A 5,402-nucleotide genomic window follows, 5' to 3' on the forward strand; every position below is an offset into this window, starting at 1 on the left:
GAAAGCTCGCTAATTTAGGAGGTAGGCAAGGGACAATTGAGACAGATTCTGTGATTATAATCAGGACTGTGTACTCACTGTTTGTCCCAGTTACATAAATCACAAAATACTGTATGTACCATATGTTATGTTTTTGTATTTTGGGGGAAACTGACCCTTTAACTGGTAAACTGACCACAAAACACCTTGTTAAGGATAATTAAAGGATAATTATGGTATAGTGCAGCTCTTTGTCCTTTTTTTCATTGTTTTAGCCATCATTTCCATTGGCAATTTAATCACATTGGACTCATCACATGAACTGCTAAGATCTGAGACCACAATAACATCGCTAAAACAAGTCCAGTGGGGCAAGAAACATCAGCAGTCAGACAGTTGAGCAAGTTTTAAACAAACATCAGGTCAGTCAAACTTATTTTGAAGAGATAACAAAGGCAAATAGTATAAATTACAGCCCTAACTGTCCATCACAGTTTACAAGCTTCACAGTGCAGTTTTTATTTAATACTTTTCATAATCATGCACACACTCAGTTTTCCTGTGGAATGAGAGATTATTACAGACACTGTTGTTTTTACCTCCAAATAAAGTGGTTATGATAAATTGGCTAAACTGTTCGGTGTCTTTTCTGACTTCTTTTTAACAATGTCACAGTGTTAACAGATCAATTGACCAGAGCACAATGTCATCATAACCATTGGCCAACGCTACGATATGATACATAAGCTCCAAGGTTTAATATTTCTCTCTAAAACTGAACTTAACATACATTTTGTGATTTTGTCATTTATGCGTTGTTATAATGTCAGATGCCTATGTTAAACATGGTCAGAGTTCTTGAGGTGAACGCATGTAAAAATGCCGCCTTCAAGTCAAAAGCCAGGGCTGCAGCCGGCTGTGTTACCCCTCCTTACCCATCACACATGCCCACCAATACGGTCCTTCCACAGCCTTTGTTGCTAAGGTTGTTCCATGTGTTGTTTGTGTCGTCCACTCGTATATTTCGGATTGGATTTCGGCTCAAAAATATGAAGATGTATTTCAGAAGTTGACATTTTGAGTAAAGAACAAGAAAAAGAAGTGAAAGCCGACTACTAGTGTTTGATTACGTAACCTCCCGAGCCAGACAGACGCTGAAATGAGGACCTGCATAAAGAGCCATAAATAAGGAGCTTTTTGAACTGTAATTCATGTTCAGATATTCCAGTAGAGACCCAGAATAAAAATATAAACCTGGAACTGTGCGTGTTATATCCCCTTTAAAGGAAATCTTACAAAAACAACTGTAAAACATGCAGTCAGACAGACCAACAACAGTCAGACAGGCAGAGCTCAACATGGTGTTTCATTGGCCGCTGTTATGTTGTTTCATCTGACTCAAACTGTCCTCCTTTAACGAGGCCTAGGCAGCACTAATGACGAGCCGCAGCCGTAATTAGCCTCATCAGAAGGACTCTCAAAGTGTTTAGATTAGCTTAATTAGCCTGTGTGTGAGCGTGCAAGCACAGATGCACACATGTGTGCACAATAACACACACACACACACACACACACACACACACAGAGTAATACGCATGCACGTAAACTCTCAGTCCCTATAGACCCGGCCTCAAGCTATTGCACTAACGCGGCTGAGAGTTCACGAAAAGCTGCTGGTTTTAAAAGTTAAATGCCACTGTGTAAATATCTTTCCAGGGGATATCCAGGGAATAATCAACTTTTAATTTAGCTGCTAATCTAATTAGTCGCCACAGTGCCTGACTGCCTCCCTGAAGTGATTTGAAGGAAAAGAAGAGAGAAAGAGAGCTGAAAAACCTACAAGGAAATTGCTTGAAAAATCACTATCAGAGGTTTCTTAGATTTTCTGTCCTGGGGATATCACTACATTTGTGGAATTACAATAAGGGTAAAAATCAGAGAAAGAAGGAAAAAAAGCGATGAGAGAGGGAAGATTTTGAAGACTTTTGCCTGCAGAAGTGCGTCTCCCTCCCTTGTTAACTACAGCAAAGTTGATGCAATAGCATATTAAGTCAGTCGATGGACTTTATCAATGCCAGGATCCATTAATAGACAACAGCCTGCAGCACAAAGCTGCAGTGCGGAAAAGGCTTCACACTTAGAATTGGTACGAGTTGATGTGTTTGTGTTTCTATGATTTCCAGAATGAGAAACAAGAAAAATGTGTGACATTGATTTATATATGCAGAACTCTTGAAGCAAAACAGAATTGAATCATATTTACTTCACAAACAAGCTGATTCTTTAGAACAACGTAACTTAGTCATTGCAGGGTTGATGAGCCTCAAAGCACCAGGACACACAACTGTCCTACTTTAGAAAAGCAGCAATTTTATCACATTCACACTGCGCTGATGTGTGCTGCACTTTAGACCTCTATGATGACTTTAGACTTCACAAAATTCTAATAACCCAACTTGGAGTATTACTGCTTAACTGGTGTAACATAACACGGGACACACTTCTTTTAACTTAACGTTACAATGTTTAAATACTTGTCATTAGTCCAATGATCAACAGAAGGTGACTCACGAGTGACTGTAGTTGATGATTATATCTTTTAAATCATCCATACTTACTAAAATACACCTGTATTATCATCATTTTACATCTATATTTCATATTTTACAATAAACCTGGTGCACGCTGTAATTTAACTTTATATAATAACCAAATTTTAGCAGGTTTACTATGAAAAGACTGGTTGGTGCTAACTGAATTTAGAAAACATCTTAACTTTTATGTAAATGGCAAATTTCAGCCTGAATACATAACCTCACAGACAGTCACTGTTAATGTGTTAGTGATTATTTGTTTTACTGTGGAGCGAGATACAAACTGCACCTATAAACAATCTTTAATCACCAGACTCCTCCCGTCGCTCATGATCTTGTGCGGTTGTGATTAATAGGAAGCTTAGTGGGATTAATGACAGCACTGATAGTAATGAGGAAATACAATTAGCATAAACCGGCTGGTGTTTTGGTGATTCAAGGCTCCTGGATGGCTGGTTGCTTAGGAATGCAGAAATCAAAGACTATGGATGAACAGGGGTGTGTGTGTGTGAGTGTGTGTGAGAGAAAGCATTGGCCTTTCTCAGTGTGTGTTCAGCTCCTCAGAGGGACTCAGTGGGAAGGAGAACAGGAGCTGCTGGAAGAGACGAACAAGGGAGGGATGAAGAGATGAGGGTGAGGACGAAGGTCCAAACGCTGCAAAAAATTACATTAAAATCGGAAGAGTCAGTAAGTTGTTTACATCTTTTCCTCAAACTCATCAGCATTTAACCAAATTCAGAGCAATTGAGAATGTAAGGGCACTTAAACTTAAACTTGCTTTGCAGTAATTGCGTATAGTGTATGTTATATTTTAGCGTCATTTTTGTAATATTTCTATCAATAAGGGTAGACTTAAGTTTAGAAACACCTCCACCACTACAGCCTCCAAAATTACTATAAAGTTGAATCAACACCTCTCAGTTTCAACAAAAACTGAACATTATAACCTTCATGAAGGTTTGATTTATTGCAGGGCTGTTGAAGGCTAATAAGCAGGCAAATGAGTGTTATGTACAGTATGTTGTACATATTGTAAATCCCAATGATTTACCCACAAATTTTGTGCAAACAGATTTCAAAAGGCCACATTTGGCTGTTGGAATCATATCTTTTTTGTGTGTTTTTAGACCAGTGGTTCCCAACCTGGATGTACAAGGTTTTGCAAGATAAATTTGAGAGGTTGTTATTATCATTATTATTATTATCATCATTATAATTAAACTTCATTAATTCAGGAAATCTCATTGAGATCAATGTCTTTTGCAAGAGAGACCTGAGAACAGGTTACTTATACACAGGATCACAATAAGACAGTTCATTCTCATCACAATCACAAACCAATCATCATACACACTAAGACACGCTACTTAAAATGATCACAAACATTATGAAGAATGGCAGCTCGGAAAACTTTAAAGTCCCTCAGAGGAACAAGTGTCTCTAACTCTAAGCTGTGTTGCAGTTCACCCCAGTAATGAGGTGCATAGTACCAGAAACCAGTCTTCCCCAGTTCAGAGTTTGTGTGAGGAACTTTTAAAGCCAAGCTGCTCTGTGATCTGATGTCATAGTTATTGGCTCAACTTAAGATGTTGATTAACTCAGCAACTTAGATACCAAGTTGCAAAATGATTATCAAGATAAGATAAGATAAGTTCAAGCCTGATGACAACAGTGGTCTTAGAGGGGAGAATCATTCTGCTTACAGCCACCAGACACACATAACTGGTGAGGGGTTGCTTTCATTTAGGGGGTCATATATCAGAAAACATGGAAACAATTGCAACAGTGGAAAGGCACAAGACCACCCACCTGGGTGCTGTAACTTAACAAAAACTTTCAGATTGTAATTCTGTGACAGGCTCAGCTAAATAAAAAATTCTTGTTCATTGCTTGATATTTCTTGCAGTATTTCCAGCGCAGCTCACAGTGAAGAGGCCAGGGGCTTCATTAGAGATATCTGGAGGCCGACCCCATCAGCCTGGGGGCACACGGGAGGGGGGGCCGGGGTCTATACCAAACCGAACGCCGTCTCTCTGCTGGAGATGGACCGGGTTCCCCTGGGCTCCCCGCGACCGACCTCCTGCTTCTTAGGATGGGCCAGAAAAATCAACGGCGTTCCCCTTTGAACAACCTCCTCCTCCTCCTGCTCTGTCTCTCCTTCATGCTATCTCTCTTTCTCCCTTTGCTCCCTTTCTCTGTGGACCTAATGAATGATTCATTTAACCCCTCCACCACCCGCCAACACCACCACCACCACCCAATTCCTCGCCTTTTCACCCAACCACCCATCTACCAGGCTTCCCCTCCTTAACGCTTTATTTTCACTCTGTTCTCCTTTTTATTGCAAGTTGGGACTTTTTTTTAAATAAAAAGAGAAAAGTAAAAAAAAACAGCTGGTGTGGCAGCACTGTGGTGGTGGGCATGGAAAGGAAACAACAAAGGGAGGAACAAACGCCCATTTGTGTCACAGATCCCTCCGTGTATCCCATTAAAGGCAATGTTTGACAAATTACTTTACACAGCTTGGATGTTGATTTGCCGTGTGTGTGTGTGTGTGTATGTTCAGTGTGTGTGAGTGGGGGTAAGGAGATGAAGCACTTGTCGGGGCACTCAAACCCTCGACGCTGAAGATGAACCGCTAATGAGGGCAGGGTGGTAGAAAAGCCCTTTAAATGAGGTGTAACGACACACTAGAGCTGGAGAAGAAGGATAAAATCAATTACAGCCCTTATTATCTTGGAAGAGTCGTTAATTTAATGGAATAATTGGTCGAGACACAAAAGCGCTAATTGCCATGATGAAACCAAATTTCTAACATAAAAGGGGAAG

General features: G+C 40.2%; 1 long non-coding RNA gene across 1 annotated transcript; it reads left to right on the forward strand.

The window, feature by feature from the left end:
- The first annotated feature begins 2,468 nt into the window (after positions 1 to 2,468).
- LOC137195057 (uncharacterized) lies at positions 2,469 to 5,090 on the forward strand. Its single transcript, XR_010931068.1, has 2 exons — positions 2,469 to 3,206; positions 4,480 to 5,090. It is a non-coding gene; the product is annotated as an uncharacterized lncRNA (long non-coding RNA).
- The last annotated feature ends 312 nt before the right edge of the window (positions 5,091 to 5,402 follow it).

Source organism: Thunnus thynnus, chromosome 13, assembly GCF_963924715.1.
Source record: "Thunnus thynnus chromosome 13, fThuThy2.1, whole genome shotgun sequence".
NCBI lineage: Eukaryota > Metazoa > Chordata > Actinopteri > Scombriformes > Scombridae > Thunnus > Thunnus thynnus.